Here is a 24,954-nt window from a genome sequence, read left to right as displayed (position 1 = left end):
GGAGTTAACTTTTTTTCCCAAAAGGACGAAAGGAGGAGTCAAGACACCATCATCGCAACACACACAAAAAAAGAACAGGCTGGCAGACTAGAATAGGTGAGGAGTATGCGGTAATGTTATCTTCTAACCCCCTAAGCCTCAATCATACCCTGAAGACCCTCCTAATGCCGCGCAGTAATAAAGTTCTTGCTTTTTCTCACCCCTAATTGGAAACGGTATTTGGTGAGCTAAAAGTGCAAATCTTATGTCCACACACCAACGGTAGAAAAACAGGCGTGTCCAGAACGTCCAACAAGGCGGAAAATTTGAATTCAGTGAATGAAAAACTTTGAGACCACTGCGGCGACCCGCGCTGGAGTAATGCGAAAGTATTGCGTTGCTTCTATGTATAGACATGCAGTGACGTCAGCAGATGTGACGTCACGAAACTTTCTAGAAAGCGGGCATTTTTGCACGACACTAGTATGCGTTATATTTATTTTTATTTCTTACTGTTTAATTTTCGTTTGATTTAATTTCTTTATTTCCTTTTTTTCTTTATTCTAGTTTGCGCCTCCAGGTGCTATGCTGGCGTCCGTGGCTACGGTGAAAACTCAAAAAAATTTCAAGCATAATTTTAGCATTTAAGTAACTAACAAATTGCAATTAATCAATCAAAATTCTTTCAGAGCAAGATCTCATCACTGACTATTTACCACAACCAAACTTTCGCACATTCACCTACACAGAACTACGTAATCGTGCGGAGAAAGTTTTGCTGACACGAAACACGGGACATAACCATCGTCTAATGCCTTAGCCGCCGCGGTGGCTCAATGGTTACGGCGCTCGGCTGCTGGCCCGAAAGACGCGGGTTCGATCTCGGCCACGGCGGTCGAATTTCGATGGCTGCGAAATTCTAGAGGGCCGTGTACTGTGTGTGCGATGTCAGTGCACGTTAAGAAACCCCAGGTGGTCTAAATTTCCGGAGCCCTTCACAACGGCGTCTCTTATAGCCTGAGTAGCTTCGGGACGTTAAACCCCCACAAACACCAAACACCATCTAATGCTTTCGCATTTATAATAAATTATTTTAATCTAGAAGCAAAACTGAAGCTTTTGTCGCGCAAGTAGTTTGCTAAGTACGGATAAATCTCCTGCGATTCGCGAACTACGTGGGCGTGACCTCGCTGGTATATTCACGCAGCTTCAGTGAAAAGAAAGAGCATGATTAGCACTTGAAAGACCTCTTATGTCTTATCTGCCGTTCAGTTTCTGTTAAACAAAAAAAAAGTCACACCCTCTTAAGCGCTTCCCCTTTAAATTGGCCGCTTGAATGCTTACCGACGGTATCAAGCCGGCTTCCACCTTTTACAGGGACAGCTGCGGGAGGCACAACTCCCGATTGAAACTATGTAAAGATTGTCCCAGACATAGAAAGCACAGAGGTTCCCTGGAAGGCTCAGCAAGAGCTAGGGACTTCAGTCTGACCTCATTATAACGAAACGGTTTTTAACGAAATGTTTGATATAACGAAGGAATGATGATTCCCCTTGGAAGCTCGGTCAGCACGGGGCTATAACGAATCTACGGCTATAACGAAGTAATCGTAAGGGCCCCTTCAACTTGGTGGTTCAAATGAACTTGTGAGGAGGATGTCACATACGGAATATATGGCAAAGTGGGGTATGAGCCTTATAAAATGACGCCAAGCTGCACAGCATGTGGGCATGATGTTGACGGCAACGCCTGACGCGTTCCGTCTGAAGGCAGGCTGGGGAGTAAAATACTCTCCAAACCCATCAATTGCCCATTTCCGCTTCCGGCGGTCCATTTTTGCCAGTCTCGAGTAGGCTGTGCAGTCGCGTGCTTTACGGAACTCAGAGCAGCTTTTTTTAAAAAGTCGTTAGCCCTTTCTCAATGACGTTCTCAGTTGCAAGGTCGTCGGGACAACACTGCGTGGACTTCACACTGAATAAGAAAAAAATCGGGAGCGGATCGCCGGCAGCACTTGCAAGCAGCATGCAACAACAGCCACAATACGGTTGCGACATGTTTCCGCTGCACCGCTTCCACGTCTACCTGGAAATTAAATTGCCCATAGAAGTCTTGCGTAAACGGGAAAGTCTTCGTAATCGTATACGAATTATTTGAACTCTCGGATATGTTCAATCCATTTAGTGGATGGCAGGCGTATGGATGAAAATCTGGTACCGATGTTGAACACATAGGATATATAGTGTATAAGCGTATGGCAAGTGATTTTCTATTTTTATCGCATCGCGCATTGCTCAAGAAGTTGTTTTCAATATCGTGAAATTTCTGAGATCATGGTTAATGGTTTTTGGGGGTTTAACGTCTCAAAGCCACTCAGGCTATGAGGGACGCCGTAGTGAAGGGCTCCGGAAATTTCGACCACCTGGGGTTCCTTGACCTGCACTGACTTCGGTACACGGGCCTCTAGAATTTCGCCTCCATCGAAATTCGACCGCCGTGGCCGGGATCGAACCCGCGTCTTTTGGGTCAGCAGCCGAGCGCCATAACCACTGAGCCACCGCGGCGGCTAATTACTGAGATCATGTCGCAACAGCAAAGGTAAATTTACCTCTGTTTTGTGTTAAACATGACTTCGTCTTCATTGGAATGATCTCGGTGCGGCGCCAAGACGTTAATGCATTTTGGGAAAGCCCGCAAACACAAACTGGACTTGTACGTTGCAAATGAAATATGGGCATATATGGGCACTGCAGATTTCTGGCCGCTCCTTGACGTCATCCACCAACGACGTGGGAATGTTTGAGCGATCGACAAAAAAGCAATCAAAGAAAGAGGATCGCGCAGTGAAAATAGTAATAACTTGGCATTAGAATTAAGCCACGTGCACCTTGAAGAAAAAGTGGTCGGCAACGCCCGGCGGTGTAATGACATTTGCCAACTAAAACCACATGCCGAGCGGAGCAACAATGAATACGAATGACTCAGCAAAGAGCACAGCAAAGGTTCTCGGCAGTTTGTAAAGTTGAACAAAAGATCTGTTTAGCACAAAGAAATTCATGACAAAGTATGTAAGAGAACATGGAGACAAGATAAATAAGTAGAGCAGAAGGAATTAAAAGATAGGAGAATAACTAATGCTAATGCATTGTCATCGTATAATGATGTTCATGTTCATGTTCGAAATCAGTGCCATACATCAGGCAAAGGAGACGCCAGATAAGCTATGTAGCGAGGGGAAGTGAGAAGCTCCGAGCAGCCAACTTTTGTTCCGAATTTTCGTCTGCAGAAGAAATGGCCTGTTGAGAAGACGTAAGTAAACGCACGCAAAACAATTTAAAGCAACCCCAAAACGGCACAAGCAGTGCGTTTAAATGTAATTTAAAATTGCTGAGGCGGCAAGGCAGACTGTGAGTCATGCATGTTTTTTTTTTCCTCGGGTATTGTGGTTGTCAAGCCTTTCCTTTTTCTATTTTTAATAAGCTTCGGACTATAGTTTTATCGGCCTATAGTCCGATAAAAATACAATACAATATAGCCCGATACAACTCAAGAACGCGCCAAGGTTTCCCGTCAAATGACCCCCTTCCAGCCAATGGCGTCGGCCGATTCTCATGAACCTGCTAGCGTGACAATGCAGGGAGCGGTGCCACAATTAAAGGAGGGGTCTATATCCTCAATCACAGAAGGAAAGGACTATCCCCTTTCATCACCACTCCATGCTTTGTAACGTTGGTATGGTCATGAAAATCTGCCGACGCCATTCTCTGGAAGGGAAGGGGGGGGGGGGGTCCTTTGAAGGGAAAAAACCGCTGCTTTCTTTAGTTGCATCCGACTATGGCACATGTTGTGGGAACGAAACAGATATACAGCGCTTTGTATGACACAGAAAATGCGATGGCATATCAACGTTCGGGCAGCATCCGCCTCGGTAGCGCAGTAGGCAGCGCGTCAGTCTCATAATCTGAAGGTCGTGAGTTCGATCCTCACCCGGGGCAGGCGGAGTTATTTTTTAGCCTTTTTTTTTTCAAGGGGACGAAAGAAGGACTCAGGCCACCATCATCGCAACACACAAAAAAAGAACAGGCTGGCAGACTAGAATAGGTGAGGAGTGTGCGGTAATGTTATCTTCTAACTCCCCAATTCTCAATCATACCCTGAAGACCCTACTAATGCCGCGCAGTAATAAAGTTCTTGCTTTTTCTCGCCCCTAATTGGAAACAGTATTTGGGGAGCTAAAAGTGCAAATCTAATGTCCACACATCAACGATGAAAAACAGGCATGTCGAGAACGTCCAACAAGGCCGGAAATTTGAATTCAGTGAATGAAAAACTTTGAGACCACTGCGGCAACCCGCGCTGGAGAAATGGAAAAGTATTGCGTTGCTTCTATGTATAGACGTGCAGTGACGTCAGCGAATGTGACGTCATGGAACTTAATACCCCGCGGGCATTTTCGCACGACACCAATATGCGTTATATTTATTTTTTATCCATTACTTTTTAATTTTTGTTCCTGTTTTTAATTTATTTATTTCAATTTATTTTCCTTCATTTATTCATTTATTTTAGATTGGGTGTCCAGGTGCTATGCTGATGTCCGTGGCTACAGTGAAAATTGAAAAAAAAAATTCAAGCGTAATTTTTGCGTTTAATTATCTAACAGGTTGCAATTGATCAACCAAATTTCTGTCAGAGCAAGATCTCATCACGCATTGTTTACCACAATCAAGTTTTTGCTCATTTACCTACACAGAATGACGTAATCGTGCAGAGAAAGTTTTGCTCACACGAAACACGGGACATGACCATCGTCTAATGCCTTAGCCGCCGCAGTGGCTGAGTGGTACGGCGCTCGGCTGCTGGCCCGAAAGACGCGGGTTCGATCTCGGCCGCGGCGGTCGAATTTCGATGGCGGCAAAATTCTAGAGGGCCGTGTACTGTGCGATGTCAGTGCACGTTAAGGAACCCCAGGTGGTCGAAATTTCCGGAGCCCTTCACAACGGCGTCTCTTATAGCCTGAGTCGCTTCGGGACGCTAAACCCCCACAAACACCAAACACCAACTAATGCTTTCGCATTAATAATAAATTATTTTAATCTAGAAGCAAAACTGAAGCTCTTATCGCGCAAGTAGTCCGCTAAGTACGGATAAATCTCCTACGATTTGCGAACTACGTGGGCGTGACCTCGCATGGTATTCACGCAGCTTCGGTGAGAAGAAAGAACAAGATTAGCACTTGAAGCGACCTCTTATGTATTATCTGCCATTCAGTTTCTGTTAAACAAAAAAAGTCACACCTTCTAAAGCGCTTCCCCTTTAAATTGGCCGCTTGAATGCTTACCGATGGTATCAAGCCGGCTTCCACTTTTTACAGAGACAGCTGCGGGAGGCACAACTCGCGGCTGAAACTATGTAAAGACTGTCCCAGACATAGAAACACAGAAGTTCCCTGGAAGGTTCAGCAAGAGCTAGGGACTTCAGTCTAACCTCATTATAACGAAACTGTTTATAACGAAATGTTGGATACAGCAAATTAATGATGATTCCCCTTAGAAGCTCGGTCAATACCGGGCTATAACGAAGCTACGGCTACAACGAAGTAATCGTACGGGCCCCTTCAACTTGGTGGTTCAAATGTACTTGTGAGGAGGATGTCATATATGGCAAAGTGGGGTATGAGCCTTGTAAAATGACGCCAAGCTGCACAGCATGCGGGCATGATATTGACGGCAACGCTTGACGCGTTCGGTCTGAGGGCAGGCTGGGTAGTAAAATACTCTCCAAACCCCTCAATTGCCCATTTCCGCTTCCGGCGGTCCATTTTTGCCAGTCTCGAGTAGGCTGTGCAGTCCCGTGCTTTACGCAAATCAGAGCAGCTTTTTTTTTGAAATAGTCAGCCGTTTCAAAGATTTCTATCCCTTTCTCAATGACGTTCTCAGTTTCAAGGTCGTCGGGACAACACCGCGTGGACTTCACACATAATAAGAAAAATCTGGAGCGGATCGCCGACAGCACTTGCGTGCAGCATGCAACAACAGTCACAATGCGGTTGCGACATGTATCCGCTGCACCGCTTCCGCATCTACCTGGGAATTAAATTGCCCATAGAAGTCTTGCGTAAACGGGAAAGTCTTGGTAATCGTATACGAATTATTTCAACTCTCGGATATGTTCAATCCATTTAGTGGATGGCAGGCGTATGGATGAAAATCTGGTACCGATGTTAAACCGATAGGATATATAGTGCATAAGCATATGGCAAGTGATTTTCTATTTTTATCGCATCGCGCACTGCCCGACAAGTTGTTTTCAATATCGTGAAATAACTGAGATCATGGTTTATGGTTTTTGGTAGTTTAACGTCTCAAAGCCACTCAGGCTGTGAGGGACGCCGTAGTGAAGGGCTCCGGAAATTTCGACCACCTGGGGTTCCTTGAGCTGCACTGACATCGGTACACGGGCTTCTAGAATTTCGCCTTCATCGAAATTCGACCGCCGCGGCTGGGATCGAATCCGCGTCTTTCGGGTCAGCAGCCGAGCGCCATAACCACTGAGCCACCGCGGCGGCTAATTACTGAGTTCATGTCGCAACAGCAAAAATAAATTTACCTCCGTTTTGAGTTAAACTTGACCTGGTCTTCATTGCCATGATCGCGGTGAGGCACAAATACGTTAATGCATTTTGGGAAAGCCCGCAAACATAAATTGGATTTGTACGTTGCAATTGAAATGTGGGCATATATGGGCACTGCAGATTTCTGGCCACTCCTTGACGGCATCCACCAACGACGTGGATATGTTTGAGCGATCGAGAAAAAAGCAATCAAACAAAGAGGTTCGTGCAGTGAAACTGGTAATAACTTGGCATTAGAATTAAGCCCCAACTTGAAGAAAAAGCGGTCGGCAACGCCCAGCGGTGTAATGTCATTTGCCATCTAAAACCACATGCCGAGCAGAGCAAAAATGAATACGAATGGCTCAGCAAAGAGCACAGCAAAGGTTTTCGGCAGTTTGTAAAGTTGAACAAAAGATCTTTGTTGAGCAAAGAAATTCATGCCAAAGTATGTAAGATAACATGAAGACAAGATAAATAAGTAGAGCAGAAGCAATTAAAAGATAGGAGAATAACTAATGCTAATGCATTGTCATCCTATAATGATGTTCATGTGCATGTTCGAAATCAGTGCCATACATCAGGCTAAGGAGACGCCAGATAAGCTCTGTAGCAAGGGGAAGAGAGAAGCTGCAAGCAGCCAACTTTTGTTCCGAATTTTCCTCTTCAAAATATTCATTACCGTACCATGTGACTATCAAAGCAGAGAAGGAGCAAGCGGAGACAATACTCCGGAAGGCATACAAAACAGCTCTTCATCTCCCAAGATATACATCCAAAGACAAGCTCATGCAACTCGGAATCAGCAACACCTTCGAAGAATTAAGAGAATGCCAGCTCAAGGCACAAATACGAAGACTTAGCAACACAACGACTGGAAGGGCGCTCCTGACAAAGCTAGGTCGGGAAATAGAAAAGCCACAAAATAGCAGGGCCGCAATACCAGACCCGCTAAGAAAGAAGCTATGCATACAACCTATCCCCCGAAACATGGATCCAAACCTCCATGCTAACAGGAGACAGGTTAGGGCAGAATTTAATGAGGAACATGGGGCATCGGGCAACACAGTCTACACTGATGCCTCCCTATACCCCCTAACACACAAAAATAGCGCGGTAGCAGTAGTTGTAAATTACCATGGAGAACACATGACAAGCCTCACAGCCCAAGTATCTAACATAACGGAGGCAGAGGAGATTGCTGTCGCCCTGGCAGCGAATGAAGGATATAGGACAGAGAGATCCCTTAACATCTGAACGGATTCACAAGAGGCGTTCCGGAACTATACTAGAGGCAGAATTAGCAGCACGCACTCAAGATCCTCAGTAGAGGTCTGCTCCCTGAGGGACGACCAATACACAACATAATCTGGATACCGAGTCACGCAGGGATCATGGGCAACAAAGGGGCAGAAAACCTAGCTCGAGGAATTACCAGCCGAGCAGGAACGTCATTAACCCCAGAGGGGCCCCAGATTAATTGCGGGGACAGCTATTTGGAATTATTAACCCTATATAAAGGGCTAAGATTCCAATGCCACCCACCACATAAAGCATTATCCAAGGAGGAAGCCACAAGATGGCGAAGACTGCAAACAGGCTCTTTCCCAAACTTATACATATTAAACAAGATGTTCCCCACACAGTATAGCGCCAACTGTCCGTGGTGCGGAGCAAAACCAACACTATATCATGTCACATGGGAGTGCGGAAGAAATCAAGCATTCCAAAAACACAAAACACCAAGTGCGGAGCAATGGGAGAGCCGGCTCACCAGCTGCGAGCTAGGGGTCCCTTTGGCCCTCATAGCACACGCAAGCGAGGTGGCCCGACTCAGTGGAGCCCTGGACTAGGGGCCCACCCACGGCCAAGGAGGACCCGAGCTTCAAGACGAAGACTTCGTCCTCTACCGCTACTACTTCCTAAAGGAACCAATAAAGTTTTTCATTCATTCATTCTTCAAAAGAAATGGCCGGTTGGTGAACCGTAAGCAGACGCACGCAAAACAATTTAAAACAACCCCAAAACGGCACACGCAGTGCGTTTAAATCTAATATAAAACTGCTGAGACCAACCTGGGAAGGCAGACTGTGAGTCATGTATACTTTTCTTTCCCCGGGTATTGTGGGCCTCAAAACTTTTATTTTTCTATTTTTTAATAAGCTTCGGACTATAGTTTCATCTGAATATAGTCCGATACAACTACAATACAATACAGTCCGATACATCGTACATGTATCGTACTATAGTCCGATACAACTCAAGAACGCGCCGGAGTTTCCCGTCAATGATCTGGAGTTCCCGAGTTCGAACCCGACCGCGGCGGCTGCGTTTTTATGGAAGCAAAGCGCTAAGGCGCCCGTGTGCTGTGCGATGTCAGTGCACTTTAAAGATCCCCAGGTGGTCGAAATAATTCCGGCGTCCTCCACTACGGCACCTTTCTTCCTTTTCTCTTTCCCTCCCTCCTCTATCCCTTCCCTTAGGGCGCGGTTCAGTTGTCCAACGATATATGAGACAGATACTGCGCCGTTTACTTTCCCCCAAAACCAATTATTATAATCATGACCCCCTTCCAGCCAATGGCGTCGGCCCATTCTCATTACCCTACAAGCGTTACAAAGCAGGGAGCGGCGCCACAATGAAAAGAGGGGTCTATATCCCCAATCACAGAGAAAAGGGACTATGTATCCCCTTTCATCACCACTCCCTGCTTTGTCACGGTAGCATGGTCATGAGATTCGGCCGACGCCATTGTCTGGAAGGGGTGTCCTTTGACGGGGAAAAGCCGCTGCTTTCTTGAGTTGTTTCCGACTATAATCCATGTTGTGGCAAAGCAATATATACACAACGCGTTGTATGACACCGAAGCTGAGGTGACATTTCAACGCTCGCTGCACCATCCGCCTCGGTAGCGCAGTAGGCAGCGCGTCAGTCTCATAATCTGAAGGTCGTGAGTTCGATCCTCACCCGGGGCAGGCGCAGTTATTTTTTAGCCTTGTTTGGAAGGCTACGAGTGTACGAGTCATGCCACTATCATCACAACACAGAAAACCAGGGGCTCGCAGGCTAATATAGCCGAGCAGTTGGCGGTAATGTTATCCTTTAGCTCCCTAAGCCTCAGTCGTACCCTGAAGATTCTCCTGATTCTGTATTGTAATAAGGTTCTTGTGTTTTCTCGCCCCTAATTGGAATCAGTATTTGGTGAGCTAAAAATGTCATCTAAAGTTCACACACCAACGGTAGAAAAACAGGCATGTCGAGAACCTCCAACAAGGCGGGAAATTTGAATTCAATGAATGAACAAATGATTTTACTCCGGCAGCAAAACTGAAGCTCGTGTCGCTCATGTAGCCTGCTAAGTACGGATAAATTCTCCACGATTAGCGAACTACATAGGCGTGACCTCGCTGGTATATTCACGAAGCTTCAGTGAAAAGAAAGAAGAACATGATTAGCACTTGAAAGGCCTCTTATGTCTTATCTGCTGTTCAGTTTCTGTTAAACAAAAAAAAAGTCACACCTTCTAAAGCGCTTCCCCTTTAAATTGGCCGCTTGAATGCTTACCGACGGTATCAAGCCAGCTTCCACTTTTTCCAGGGACAGCTGAGGGAGGCACAACTCCTGATTGAAACTATGCAAAGATTGTCCCAGACTTAGAAAGCACAGAGGTGCCCTGGAAGGTTCAGCAAGAGCTAGGGACTGCAGTCTAACCTCATTATAACGAAACGGTTTATAACGAAATGTTGCATATAACGAAGGCATGATGGTTCCCCTTGGAAGCTCGGTCAACACGGGGCTATAACGAAGCTACGGCTATAACGAAGTAACCGTATGGGCCCCTTCAACTTGGTGGTTGAAATGTGTTTGTGAGGAGGATGTCATATGTGGAAGTGGGGTATCAGCCTTGTAAAATGACGCCAAGCTGCACAGCATGTGGGCAGGATGTTGACGGCAACGCTTGACCCGTTCGGTCTGAAGGCAGGCTGGGGAGTAAAAATACTTTCCAAACCCCTCAATTGCCCATTTCCGCTTCCGGCGGTCCATTCTTGCCAGTCTCGAGTAGGCTGTGCAGTCGCGTGCTTTACGCAAATGAGAGTAGCTTTTTTTTTTTGAAAAACTCAGCCATTTCAAAGATTTCTATCCCTTTCTCAATGATGTTCTCAGTTTCAAGGTCGTCGGGATAACACTGCGTGGACTTCACGCATAATAAGAAAAAAATCTGGAGCGGATCGCCGACAGCACTTGCGAGGAGCATGCAACAACAGTCACAATAAGGTTGCGACATGTTTCCGCTGCATCGCTTCCGCGTCTACTTGGGAATTAAATTTCCCATAGAAGTCTTGCGTAAACGGGAAAGTCTTCGTAATCCTACCAATAATACGAACTCTCGGATATGTTCAATCCATTTAGTGGATGGCAGGCGTATGGATGAAAATCTGGTACCGATGTTGAACCCATAGGATAAATAGTGTATAAGCGTATGGCAAGTTATTTTTCTATTTTTATCGCATCGCGCATTGCTCAACAAGTTGTTTTCAATATCGTGAAATTTCTGAGATCATGGTTAATGGTTTTTGGGGCGTTTAACGTCTCAAAGCCACCCAGGCTATGAGGGACGCCGTAGTGAAGGGCTCCGGAAGTTTCGACCACCTGATTTTTTTACTTGTATGCGCGGCTGTTTAGTAAAAAGGCCGCTGGTTTTTTTAGTTGTATCCGACTATTGCACATGTTGTGGGAAAGAAATAGATACAAAGAGGGTTGTATGACACCGATACTGAGATTACATATCAACGCTAGGGGCAGCATCCGCCTCGGTAGCGCAGTAGGCAGCGCGTCAGTCTCATAATCTGAAGGTCGTGAGTTCGATCCTCACCCGGGGCAGGCGGAGTGTTTTTTTTTGCCTTTTTTTGGAGGCTACGAGTAAACGAGTCATGCCACTATCATCACAACACAGAAAACCAGGGGCTCGCAGGCTAGTACAGCCGAGCAGTTGGCGGTAATATTATCATTTAGCTCCCTAAGCCTCAATCATACCCTGAAAATTCTCCTGATGCTGCATCGTAATAAAGTTCTAGAGTTTTCTCACCCCTAGATGTAAACAGTATTTGGTGAGCTAAATGTGTCAATCTAATGTCCACACACCAACGATGAAAAACAAGCATGTCGAGAACGTCCAACAACAATAATAATAATAATAATAATAATAATAATAATAATAATAATAATAATAATAATAATAATAATAATAATAATAATAATAATAATAATAATATTAATAATAATAATAATTATAATAATAATTGGTTTTTGGGGAAAGGAAATGGCGGAGTATCTGTCTCATATATCGTTGGACACCCGAACCGCGCCGTAAGGGAAGGGATAAAGGAGGGAGTGAAAGAAGAAAGGAAGAGGAGATGCCGTAGTGGAGGGCTCCGGAATAATTTCGACCACCTGGGGATCTTTAACGTGCACTGACATCGCACAGCACACAGGAAATTTGAATTCAGTGAATCAAAAACCTTGAGAACTCTGCGCCGACCCGGGCTGGAGAAATGCGAAAGTATTGCGTTGCTTCTGTGCATAGACGTGCAGTGACGTCAGCGGATGTGATGTCATTAAAATTTCTAGAAGGCGGGCGTTTTTGCATGACACTAGTATGCGTTATATTTATTTTTATTTTTTACTGTTTAATTTCTGTTTCTGTTTTTAGTTTCTTTATTTCACTTTTAATTTCCTTTTTTTATTTATTCTAGTTTAGGCGTCCAGGTGCTATGCTGGCGTCCGTGGCTACTGTGAAAATTCAAAAAAATTTCAAGCGTAACTTTAGCGTTTAATTAACTAACAAATTGCAATTAATCAAATTTCTTTCAGAGCAAGATCTCATCACGCACTATCTACCACAACCAAACTTGTGCACATTCACCTACACAGAACTACGTAATCGTGCGGAGAAAGTTTTGCTGACACGAAACACGGGACATAACCATCGTCTAATGCCTTAGCCGCCGCGGTGGCTCAATGGTTACGGCGCTCGGCTGCTGGCCCGAAAGACGCGGGTTCGATCTCGGCCGCGGTGGTCGAATTTCGATGGCGGCGAAATTCTAGAGGCCCGTGTACTGTGTGATGTCAGTGCACGTTAAGGAACCCCAGGTGGTAGAAATTTCCGGAGCCCTCCACTACGGAGTCTCTCATAGTCAGATTCGCTTCGGGACGTTAAACGCCACAAACACCAAACACCATCTAATGCTTTCGCATTAAAAATAAATTGTTTTAATCGAGAAGCAAAACTGAAACTCTTGTCGCGCAAGTAGCCTGCTAAGTACGGATAAATCTCCTACGATTTGCGAAGTACACACTAAACAGTTTCTCACCCTTTAGGGTGTAAATCAGCTGTCCCCAGACGAACACCCATTTCCAATTGTTGGGTGCTAAAAAAGGGTGAAAAGATCAGAACCCTTAGGAAAGGTGCACTTATGATGATACTTTAGAGGATGTAATGGTTGCACCCTCATTAAAGGGTACTATTTTTCCATAACACCTCTACGAATGTATGTTGGAAGGGTGCTCCACATTGATCCACCCATGAAGCAAAGCCTTGAATTGATGCGCGCCCTCTGAACTTTCATGCTGTGGGGCCTTCCTGAAGGGCGCTGATTTCGGCACCCTTTTTAGCACCCAAAAGGGTGTTCGTCTGGGGACAGCTGATTTGCACCCTTAAAGGTGAGAATTTGTTTAGTGTGTACGTGGGCGTGACCTCACATGGTATTCACGCAGCTTCAGTGAGAAGAAAGAGCATAATTAGCACTTGAAGCGACCTGTTATGTATTACCTGCCGTTGAGATTCCGTTAAAGAGGGAAAAATCACAGCCCCTTAAGACCTTCTCTTTTCAATTTTCCGTTTGACCGCTTAACGACTCTATCATATCGGCTTCCATCTTTTACAGGGACAGATGCGGGAGGCACAACTCCCTGGTGGAGCTGTGTGAAGACTATTCCCAGCAAAAAAAACTCAAAAGAGCTCTGGAAGGTTCAGGAGAACCTAGGGACTACAGTCGAAGCTCGTTATAACGAAACGGTTTATAACGAAATATTGGATATAACGAAGGAATGACGATTTCCCTTGGAAGCTCGGTCAACACGGGCCTATAACAAATCTACGGCTAAAACGAAGTAATCGCCGGGACCCCTCAACTTGGCGGTTCAACTGTGTTTGTTAGGAGGATGCCATATATGGGATATATGGCAAAGTGGGGTATCAGAGCAGATTTTTATCGACAGTCGTTTGCCGTTTAAAAGATTTCTATCCCTTTCTCAATGACATTCTCAGTTTTAAGGTCGTCGGGACAACACTGCGTGGACTTCACACTTAATAAAGAAAAAAATCTGGAGCGGACCGCCGGCAGCACTTGCGAGCAGCATGCAACAACAGTCACAATGCGGTTGCGACATGTTTCCGCTGAAACGCTTCCACGTCTACCTCCATGGGAATTAAATTTCCCATAGAAGACTTTCGTAAACGGGGAAGTCGTCGTAATCGTAACAATAATACGAACTCTCGGATATGTTCAATATATTTAGTGGATGGCAGGCGTATAGATGAAAATCTGGTTCCGCTGTCGAACCCATAGGATATATACTGTATAAGCGTATGGCAAGCGATTTTTCTATTTTTATCGCATCGCGCATTGCTCAAGAAGTTGTTTTCAATATCTTGAAATAACTGAGATCATGGTTTATGGTTTTTGGTGTTTTAACGTCTCAAAGGCACTCAGGCTAGGAGGGACGCCGTAGGGAAGGGCTCCGGAAATTTCGACCACCTGGGGTTCCTTAGCCTTCACTGACATCGGTACACGGGATTCTAGAATTTCGCCCCCATCGAAATTCGACCGCCGCGGTCGGGATCGAACCCGCGTCTTTCGGGTCTGCAACCGAGCGCCATAACCACTGAGCCACCGCGGCGGGTAATCACTGAGATCATGTCGCAATAGCAATGGTAAATTTACCTCCGTTTTGAGTTAAAATTAACATGGTCTTCATTGGCATGATCGCGGTGCGGCGCCAATACTTTAATGCATTTTGGGCAGGCCCACAAACAAAAACTGGATCTGTACGTTGCAATTGAAATATGGGCATATATGGGCACTGGAAATTTCTGGCCGCTCCTTCACGTCATCCACCAATGACGTGGGAATGTTTGAGCGATCGAGAAAAAAGCAATCAAACAAAGAGAATCGTGCAGTGAAAATGGTAATAACTTGGCATTAGAATTAAGCCCCACCTTGAAGAAAAAGTGGTCGGCAACGCCCGGCGATGTAATGACATTTGCCATCTAAAACCACATGCCGAGCAGAGCAAAAATGAATACGAATGACTCAGCAAAGAGCACAGCAAAGGTTCTCGGCAGTGTGCATAGTTGAACAAAAAATCTTTCTGGAGCAAAGAAATTCATGGCAAAGTATATAGGAGAACATGAAGACGAGATAAATAAGTAGAGCAGAAGCAATTAAAAGATAGGAGAATAACTAATGCTAATGCATTGTCATCCTATAATGATGTTCATGTCCATGCTCGAAATCAGTTCCATACATCAGGCTAAGGAGACGCCAGATAAGCTCTGTAGCGAGGGGAAGTGAGAAGATGCGAGCAGCCAACTTTTGTTCCGAATTTTCCTCACCAAAAGAAATGGCCTGTTGATAAACCGTAAACAAACGCACGCAAAATAATTTAAAGCAACCCCAGAACGGTACACGCAGTGCGTTTAAATCTAATTTAAATTTGCTGAGAACAACCTGGGAAGGCAGACTATGAGTCAGTATGCTTTTTTTTTCCCCCGGGCATCGTGGTTGTCAATTCTTTCATTTTTCTAAATTTTTTAATATGCGTTCGTTAACTATAGTGGGATACAACTCAAGAACGAAGCGGCTTTTCCACGTCAAAGGACTCCCGTTCCAGCCAATGGCGTTGGTCGATTCTCATGAACTTGACAGCGTGACAATGCAGGGAGCGGTGCCACAATGGAGAGAGGGGTCTATCCTTCACAATGGAGGGAGGGGACTATCCCCTTTCATCACCACTCCCTGGTTTGTCACGCTAGCATGGTTATGAGAATCGGTCGACGCCATTGGCTGGAATGGGGGCCTCTGACGGGGGAAAGCCGTTGTTTTCTTGAGTTGTATCCGACTATAATACACGTTGTGGGAAAGTAATACACAGCGCATTGTATGACACCGAAAGTGAGGTGACGTTTCAACCCTTACTACAGCATCCGCCTCGGTAGCGCAGTAGGCAGCGCGTCAGTCTCATAATCTGAAGGTCGTGAGTTCGATCCTCACCCGTGGCAGGCGGAGTATTCTTTTTGATTGGGTCATGCCACTATCACAACACAGAAAACCATCGGCTCACAAGCGAGCAGCTGGCGGTAATGTTATCTCAATCATACCTCAATCATACCCTGAAGATTCTCCTGATGCTGCATCGTAATAAATTTCTAGCGTTTTCTATCCCCTAGTTGGAAACAGTATTTGGTGAGCTAAGGGTGTAAATCTAACGTCCACACAACAACGATGAAAAACAGGCATGTCTAGAACCTCCGACAAGGCGTGAAATTTGAATTCAATGAATGAATAAATCATTTTAATCCGGAAGGAAAACTGAAGCTCGTGTCGCGCAAGTGGCCTGCTTAGTTCGGATAAATTTTCCGCGATTAGCGAACTACATCGACTTGTCCTCGCTGGTATATTCACGCAGCTTCAGTGATAAGAAAGAACATGATTAGCACTTTAAAGACCTCTTATGTCTTATCTGCCGTTCAGTTTCTGTTAAACAAAAAAAAGTCACACCCTCTTAAGCGCTTCCCCTTTAAATTGGCCGCTTGAATGCTTACCGACGGTATCAAGCCGGCTTCCACTTTTTCCAGGGACAGCTGCGGGAGGCACAACTCCTGATTGAAACTATGTAAAGACTGTCCAAGACATAGAAAACACAGATGTGCCGTGGAAGGTTCAGCAAGAGCTAGGGACTTCAGTCTAACCTCATTATAACGAAACGGTTTATAACGAAATGTTGCATATAACGAAGGCATGATGGTTCCCCTTGGAAGCTCGGTCAACACGGGGCTATAACGAAGCTACGGCTATAACGAAGTAATCGTACGGGTCCCTTCAACTTGGTGGTTCAATGTATTTGTGAGGAGGATGTCATGTATGGAAGTGGGCTATGAGCCTTGTAAAATGACGCCAAGCTGCACAGCACGTGGGCATGATGTTGACGGCAACGCTTGACGCGTTCTGTCTGAGCGCATGCTGGGGAGTAAAATACTCTCTAAACCCATCAATTGCCGATTTTCGCTTCCGGTGGGCCATTTTTGCCAGTCTCGAGTAGGCTGTGCAGTCGCGTGCTTTACGCAAATCAAAGCAGCTTTTTTTTTTGAAAAAGTCGATAGCCGTTTAAAAGATTTCTATCCCTTTCTCAATGACGTTCTCTGTTTCAAGATAGTCCGGACAACACTGCGTGGACTTCACACATAATAAGAAAAAAATCGGGAGCGGATCGCCGACAGCACTTGCGAGCAGCATGCAACAACAGCCACAATGCAGTTGCGACATGTTTCCGAACTCCTTGATATGTTCAATCCATTTAGTGGATGGCAGGCGTATGGATGAAAATCTGGTACTGATGTTGAACCCATAGGATATATAGTGTATAAGCGTATGGCAAGTGATTTCTCTATTTTTATCGCATCTCGCATTGCCCAACAAGTTTTTTTTCAATATCGTGAAATAACTGAGATAATGGTTTATGGTTTTTGGTGGTTTAACGTCTCAAAGCCACTCAGGCTATGAGGGACGAAGTAGTGAAGGGCTCCGGAAATTTCGACCACCTGGGGTCCCTTGACCTGCACTGACATCGCACAGTACAAGGGCCTCTAGAATTTCGCCTCCATCGAAATTCGACCGCAGCGGCCGGTATCGAAACTGCGTATTTCGGGTCAGCAGCCGAGCGCCATAACCACTGATCCACCGCGGTGGCTAATTACTGAGATCATGTCGCAATAGCAATGGTAAATTTAAATCTGTTTTGTGCTAAACTTGACCTCGTTTTCATTGGCATGATCGCGGTGCGACGCCATGACTTTAATGCATTTTGGGCAGGCCCGAAAACAAAAACTGGATTTGTACGTTGCAATTGAAATATGGGCATATATGGGCACTGCAAAGTCCTGGCCGCTCCTACACGTCATCCGCCAACGACGTGGGTATGTTTGAGCGATCGAGAAGAAAGGAATCAAAGAAAGAGGATCGCGCAGTGAAAATGGTAATAACATGGCATTAGAATTAAGCCCCACCTTGAAGAAAAAGTAGTCGGCAACGCCCGGCGGTGTAATGACAGTTGCCATCTAAAACCACATGCCGAGCAAAAATGAATACGAATGACTCAGCAAAGAGCACAGCAAATGTTCTCGGCAGTTTGTAAAGTTGAACAAAAAATCTTTTTTGCACAAAGAAATTCATGTCAAATTATGTAAGAGAACATGAAGACAAGATAAATAAGTAGAGCAGAAGGAATCAAAAGATAGGAGAAGACCTAATGCTAATGCATCGTCATCCTATAATGATGTTCATGTTCATGCTCGAAATCAGTGCCATACATCAACGTTTCTCCCGACGCCATCTTGAAAGAGCTCAACGCCATCGATTGCGGACCCAAGACCTTCAACTACATCAAAAACTTTCTCAGCAACCGCACGGCCACAATTGGCATGGGAGATGTCCGCTCCGGCACAGAGCAGACACCCAACAAAGGCAATCCCCAAGGCTCTATCATCTCTCCTCTCATCTTCAATATAGCTATGACCGACATGGCAAAAGCACTCGAGGCTATTGAAGGCATCGGCTATACTATCTACGCTGATGATATTACCATCTGGTTCACCTGGGGTTCCCTTGCCGACAAAGAAAACACCCTACAAGAGGCAGTCAATTGCGTAGAAAGACAAGCCGCAAATTGCGGCCTCCGCTGCACACCCGTCAAATCCGAAATTATCCGCATTCAGGGCTATGCCTACAAATCTCCCGGCGACATCGAGGTTTACATCGAAGGCTCGAGAATAAAGGAAGTCTCTCTTATCCGCATCCTAGGCCTTTGGCTTCAGAGTGACAGGAAATCCAACCACACGTTACAGCGTCTCCGGACAACTGCCGTACAGATCTCCTGCATGATTCGGCGCATCACCCGCAACCGAAAAGGCATGAGAGAGGAGGATACAATTTGACTGGTAAAGGCTCTAGTTATTAGCCGCCTGTCATACGGTCTCCCATTCCTACAAGTTCTGGGGAATGAGCGAGGCAAAGCAGATGCCATCATCCGTACCGCCTACAAACATGCGTTAGGCCTCCCGATGTACACGGCCAACTGCCACCTCGAGGACCTGGGACTGACCAACACAATACAAAAAATTCGAGAAGCCGTCCTAGCATCGCAAAAGGAACGCCTCCTCACCCCCAAAGCTGGACGCGCAATCTTGGAAAGAGTGGGTTCCCCGGCTGACATACGCGCCGTCCAGGACAACCGAGACCTAACCTCAACTCTGCGAACTCGCGTGTATGTAGCTCCACTCCCGAAGAACATGCACTCGGACTCACAAAAGGGACGACGAAAGGCGCGAGTGGACTATCTGCGCCGCACACATCGACAGGCACAAAATGCTGTATACGTCGACGCAGCCATGCACCCCGATTCGATAAACGCGGTGGCGGTCGTCTTGGACACCAATTTCACGAAAATCGCCAGCGCCTCCCTACGAAACTGCTCTCCCACAGTAGCAGAAACTGCTGCAATTGCCCTCGCAATCCAGCACGGTGATGCTACTGGAAATGAGTTAAAAATTATTACCAACTCCCAGTCCCCGTGTCGCCTCTTCCTGTCTGGCAGACTTCCACACTCCGTCGTTCCCATTCTGACTACCCCACAAGTTCAAAATTCCACATGCAAGCACCAAAACACTTGGACTCCTGGGCACGAGGGGCTCGAGGGAAACGAGGCCGCGGACAGTCTAGCTCGAGGATATACTAACCGAGCGACTAACCTTCCCGACCTCACCCCTCTCCCCTCTACGTACGGCGAGCGCCTCCTCCTTCGCCGAACACAGACAATTCTATCCCCCACCACACCGTAAGCTAACGGCGGCAGAGGCGAGGGAATGGCGACTACAGACGAACACCTTTCCTAACCTACACAAGTATCACATCATCTTGCCCGACAGATATGACAGCATCTGCCCCTGGTGTGGCGGAATTCTAACAACATATTATGTAACATGGGGCTGCTCCGGTCCCAAGCCCCCCGAACTAAACAAACATCACTCCGAGGAACACTGGGAGTCTGCCCTGCTCAGCTCTGACTTGGCGACGCAGCGAAAGCTGATATCCCAAGCAAGAGCAACTGCGGTGGACATTGGGGTCCTGAAATAAGGACTCCACCCAAAATCTGTATTTTCGCCTCTCTATCCTACCTTTTTGGAATAAATGTTTTCTACTACTACCATACATCAGGGAAAGGAGACGCCAGATAAGCCCTGTAGCGAGGGGAAGTGAGAAGCTGCGAGCACCCAACTTTTGTTCCGAATTTCCCTCACCAAAAGAAATGGCCTGTTGATGAACCGTAAGCAGACACACGCAAAACAATTTAAAGCAACCCCAAAACGGCACACGCAGTGCGTTTAAATCTAATTTAAAACTGCTGAGACCAACCTGGGAAGGCAGACTGTGAGTCATGTATACTTTTCTTTCCCCGGGTATTGTGGGCCTCAAATCTTTCCTTTTTCTATTTTTTTAATAAGCTTCGGACTATACTTTTATCTGAATATAGTCCGATACAACTATAATACAATACAGTCCGATACATCGTACATGTATCCGACGATACCACTCAAGAACGCGCCGGAGTTTCCCGTCAATGATCTGGAGTTCCCGAGTTCGAACCCGACCGCGGCGGCTGCGTTTTTATGGAAGCAAAGCGCTAAGGCGCCCGTGTGCTGTGCGATGTCAGTGCACTTTAAAGATCCCCAGGTGGTCGAAATAATTCCGGCGTCCTCCACTACGGCACCTCTTTCTTCCTTTCCTCTTTCACTCCCTCCTCTATCCCTTCCCTTAGGGCGCGGTTCAGTTGTCCAACGATATATGAGACAGATACTGCGCCGTTTCCTTTCCCCCACAACCAATTATTATAATCATGACCCCCTTCCAGCCAATGGCGCCGGCCGATTCTCATGACCCTACAAGCGTTACAAAGCAGGGAGCGGCGCCACAATGAAAAGAGGGGTCTATATCCCCAATCACAGAGAAAAGGGACTATGTATCCCCTTTCATCACCACTCCCTGCTTTGTCACGCTAGCATGGTCATGAGAATCGGCCGACGCCATTGTCTGGAAGGGGTGTCCTTTGACGGGGAAAAGCCGCTGCTTTCTTGAGTTGTTTCCGACTATAGTCCATGTTGTGGCAAAGCAATATATACACTACGCGTTGTATGACACCGAAGCTGAGGTGACATTTCAACACTCGCTGCACCATCCGCCTCGCTAGCGCAGTAGGCACCGCGTCAGTCTCATAATCTGAAGGTCGTGAGTTCGATCCTCACCCGGGGCAGGAGGAGTTATTTTTTAGCCTTGTTTTGAAGGCTACGAGTGTACGAGTCATGCCACTATCATCACAACACAGAAAACCAGGGGCTCGCAGGCTAGTATAGCCGAGCAGTTGGCGGTAATGTTATCCTTTAGCTCCCTAAGCCTCAGTCATACCCTGAAGATTCTCCTGATGCTGTATTGTAATAAGGTTCTTGTGTTTTCTCGCCCCTAATTGGAATCAGTATTTGGTGAGCTAAAAATGTCATCTAATGTTCACACACCAACGGTAGAAAAACAGGCATGTCGAGAACCTCCAACAAGGTGGGAAATTTGAATTCAATGAATGAACAAATGATTTTACTCTGGCAGCAAAACTGAAGCTCGTGTCGCTCATGTAGCCTGCTGAGTACGGATAAATCTCCTACGATTAGCGAACTACATGGGCGTAACCTCGCTGGTATATTCACGAAGCTTCAGTGAAAAGAAAGAAGAACATGATTAGCACTTGAAAGAAAGACCTCTTATGTCTTATCTGGCGTTCAGTTTCTGTTGAACAAAAAAAAAAGTCACACCTTCTAAAGCGCTTCCCCTTTAAATTGGCCGCTTGAATGCTTACCGACGGTATCAAGCCGGCTTCCACTTTTTACAGGGACAGCTGCGGGAGGCACAACTCCCGATTGAAACTATGTAAAGATTGTCCCAGACATAGAAAACACAGAGGTGCCCTGGAAGGTTCAGCAAGAGCTAAGGACTGCAGTCTAACCTCATTATAACGAAACGGTTTATAACGAAATGTTGCATATAACGAAGGCATGATGGTTCCCCTTGGAAGCTCGGTCAACACGGGGCTATAACGAAGCTACGGCTATAACGAAGTAATCCTACGGGCCCCTTCAGCTTGGTGGTTCAAATGTATTTGTGAGGAGAATGTCATGTATGGAAGTGGGCTATGAGCCTTGTAAAATGACGCCAAGCGTATGGGTATGATGCTGACCGCAACGCTTGACGCGTTCGGTCTGAAGGTAGGCTGGGGAGTAAAAATACTCTCCAAACCCCTCAATTGCCCATTTCCGCTTCCGGCGGTCCATTTAGGCCAGTCTCGAGTAGGCTGTGCAGTCCCGTGCTTTACGCAAATCAGAGCAGGTTTTTTTTTTAATCGTTAGCCATTTCAAAGATTTCTATTTATTTCTGAATGATCTCTGTTTCAAGATAGTCCGGACAACACTGCGTGGACTTCACACATAATAAGAAAACAATCGGGAGCGGATCGCCGACAGCACTTGCAAGCAGCATGCAACAACAGCCACAATGGGGTTGCGACATGTTTCCGTTGCACCGCTTCCACGCCTACCTCCATGGGAATTAAATTGCCCATAGAAGTCTTGCGCAAACGGGAAAGTCTTCGTAATCATACCAATTATAAGAATTCTGATATGCTCAATTCATTTAGTGGATGGCAGGCGTATGGATGAAAATCTGGTACCGATGTTGAACACATAGGATATATAGTGTACAAGCGTATGGCAAGTGATTTTCTATTTTTATCGCATCGCGCATTGCTCAAGAAGTTGTTTTCAGCATCGTGAAATTACTGAGATCATGGTTTATGGTTTTGGGGGGTTTAACGTCTCAAGGTTGAGGTTGAGGTTGAGGTGTAGAATGCTACAGATGAGGTTAGCCTTGCTTTATCTGCCGGCAATTGCTCCACCGCAGCGTCCCTTCGATATTAACAATGCCGCATCTACCCCGCTAATCGCACAGTCTCTTATAATAGAACACATTCTCTCCCGCAGTCACCATCTATGCACAAAATCAATCCACACAGTTCACATCACAGTCCACTCCAGAAGTCACCATCTATGCACATATTCAGTCACAGTAGAGCATAGGCTATTGTACTGCCACACTCCATACACACATTCACTCACAGTATAAAGTAGTCCGCTCCGGAAGACACCATCTACGCACACATTCAATCACAGTAGGCCATAGTGCGTTCCTGCTGTCACCATTTAAAAACAAGATCCGTGTTCTGCAGAAATGTTAAAAGAAGGCGTGCAGCCTCCCTTCTGCATGTCTGGTTTCCACTCGGGTAGACAATGTCCTGCACTGTGCTGTGACGGGTTCCTGTCTTCTTGAAGGAAGCGAACATCACATGCCTTTCCGCGTTGTACTCTGGGCAGTACATAATATAATGTTCGATATCCCCGCACACACCACATAAAGAGCAGAGCGGAGACGATGCTATGCCGGTCTTATGCATCCATGCAGGAGTGCGAGCAGAGGCCGTGCGAATTCGATGTAGAAGGGTCGCCTGAGATCTTCTCAGTCCCTCGGTCACACATGGCTTGTGGGACGCACTCCACAGTGTACTGAAGTGATCGAGCACCGTTTTCCTGCAGAGACCCCATCTTGAGGTACTTTTTTTGATGGAATCCTTGAGAGAGCTTTATGGGCGAGAATGTCTGCCAACTCATTACCGTTGACTCCTATGTGAGAGGGCACCCACTGGAAATGTAGAGTAAAGCCTCTGCCTAGGAGATTCTGCACCAAACGCAGAGAGCTTAGAGACAATGCGTCAGTAGGGAATCCGCGCTCTAACCTCTGAAGGGCAGATTTTGAATCAGTTAGGATGACAACAGGTTGAGCCGGACAAGACCCTAACTTCCGTAAAGCCGCCTCATTAGCAACACTTTCAGCCCTTGTGGAGGATACAACAGCAGTACAGCGTACGGACCACTTACAGTCCAAAGAAGGAATGTAAAAAGCCGCTGCGCTAGCTTGTTTGACCTTGTCCACAGAACCATCCGTGAATATTTGAAGATGGCAGGCATACTCTGTTTCCAAGTATTCCAGTACAAGCGAACGTCTCAAAGCCACTCAGGCTGCTAGGGGCGCCGTAATGAAGGGCTCCGGAAATTTCGACCACCTGATCTTTTTTGGCTGTATGCGCGGCTTTTTAGTAAAAAAGCCGCTGTTTTTTTAGTTGTATCCCACTATTGTCCATGTTGTGGGAAAGCAATATATACACAGCGCGTTGTATGACACCGAAGCTGAGGTGACATTTCAACGTTCGCCGCACCATCCGCCTCGGTAGCGCAGTAGGCAGCGCGTCAGTCTCATAATCTGAAGGTCGTGAGTTCGATCCTCAACCGGGGCAGGCGGAGTTATTTTTGTGCCCCCTTTTTTTTGAAGGGGACGAATGAACGAGTCATGCCACTACCATCCCAAGACAGAAAACCAGAGGCTCGCAGGCTAGTATAGGCGAGCAGCTGGCGGTAATGTTATCCTTTAGCTCCCTAAGCCTCAATCATAGCCTGAAGATTCTCCTGATGCTGCATCGTAATTAAGTTCTTGCGTTTTCTCGACCCTAATTGGAAACAGTATTTGGTGAGCTAAAAGTGTCAATCTAATGTCCACACGCCAACGATGAAAAACAGGCATGTCGAGAACCTCCAACAAGGCGGGAAATTTGAATTCAATCAATGAATAAATTATTGTAATCCGGCAGCACAACTGAAGTTCATGTGGCGCAAGTGGCCCGCTAAGTACGGATAAATTTTCCACAATTTGCGACCTGCATGGGCGTGACCGCACTGGTAAATTCACGAAGCTTCAGTGAAAAGAAAGAACATGATTAGCACTTGAAGCGGCCTCTTATGTCTGATCTGCCATTCAGTTTCCGTTAAAGAAAAAAAAAACAGTCACACCCTCTTAAGCGCTTCCCCTTTAAATTTGCTGTTT

General features: G+C 46.1%; 5 non-coding genes across 5 annotated transcripts; all 5 read left to right on the top strand.

Annotated features, from left to right (window-relative positions):
• Nucleotides 1–3,898: 3,898 nt before the first annotated feature.
• On the top strand, nt 3,899–3,971 carry TRNAM-CAU (transfer RNA methionine (anticodon CAU)). The gene has a single exon. It is a non-coding gene; the product is annotated as a tRNA-Met (tRNA).
• A 5,520-nt stretch (nt 3,972–9,491) lies between these two features.
• On the top strand, nt 9,492–9,564 carry TRNAM-CAU (transfer RNA methionine (anticodon CAU)). The gene has a single exon. It is a non-coding gene; the product is annotated as a tRNA-Met (tRNA).
• A 1,833-nt stretch (nt 9,565–11,397) lies between these two features.
• Nucleotides 11,398–11,470, top strand: TRNAM-CAU (transfer RNA methionine (anticodon CAU)). The gene has a single exon. It is a non-coding gene; the product is annotated as a tRNA-Met (tRNA).
• Nucleotides 11,471–15,856: 4,386 nt separating this feature from the next.
• On the top strand, nt 15,857–15,929 carry TRNAM-CAU (transfer RNA methionine (anticodon CAU)). Its single transcript has one exon. It is a non-coding gene; the product is annotated as a tRNA-Met (tRNA).
• An 8,368-nt stretch (nt 15,930–24,297) lies between these two features.
• On the top strand, nt 24,298–24,370 carry TRNAM-CAU (transfer RNA methionine (anticodon CAU)). The gene has a single exon. It is a non-coding gene; the product is annotated as a tRNA-Met (tRNA).
• Nucleotides 24,371–24,954: the final 584 nt, after the last annotated feature.

The sequence above is a fragment of the Amblyomma americanum genome, chromosome 5, assembly GCF_052857255.1.
Source record: "Amblyomma americanum isolate KBUSLIRL-KWMA chromosome 5, ASM5285725v1, whole genome shotgun sequence".
Lineage (NCBI taxonomy): Eukaryota > Metazoa > Arthropoda > Arachnida > Ixodida > Ixodidae > Amblyomma > Amblyomma americanum.
Note: the sequence above shows the minus strand (reverse complement) of the source record. Positions and strands in the feature narration are given on the sequence as shown.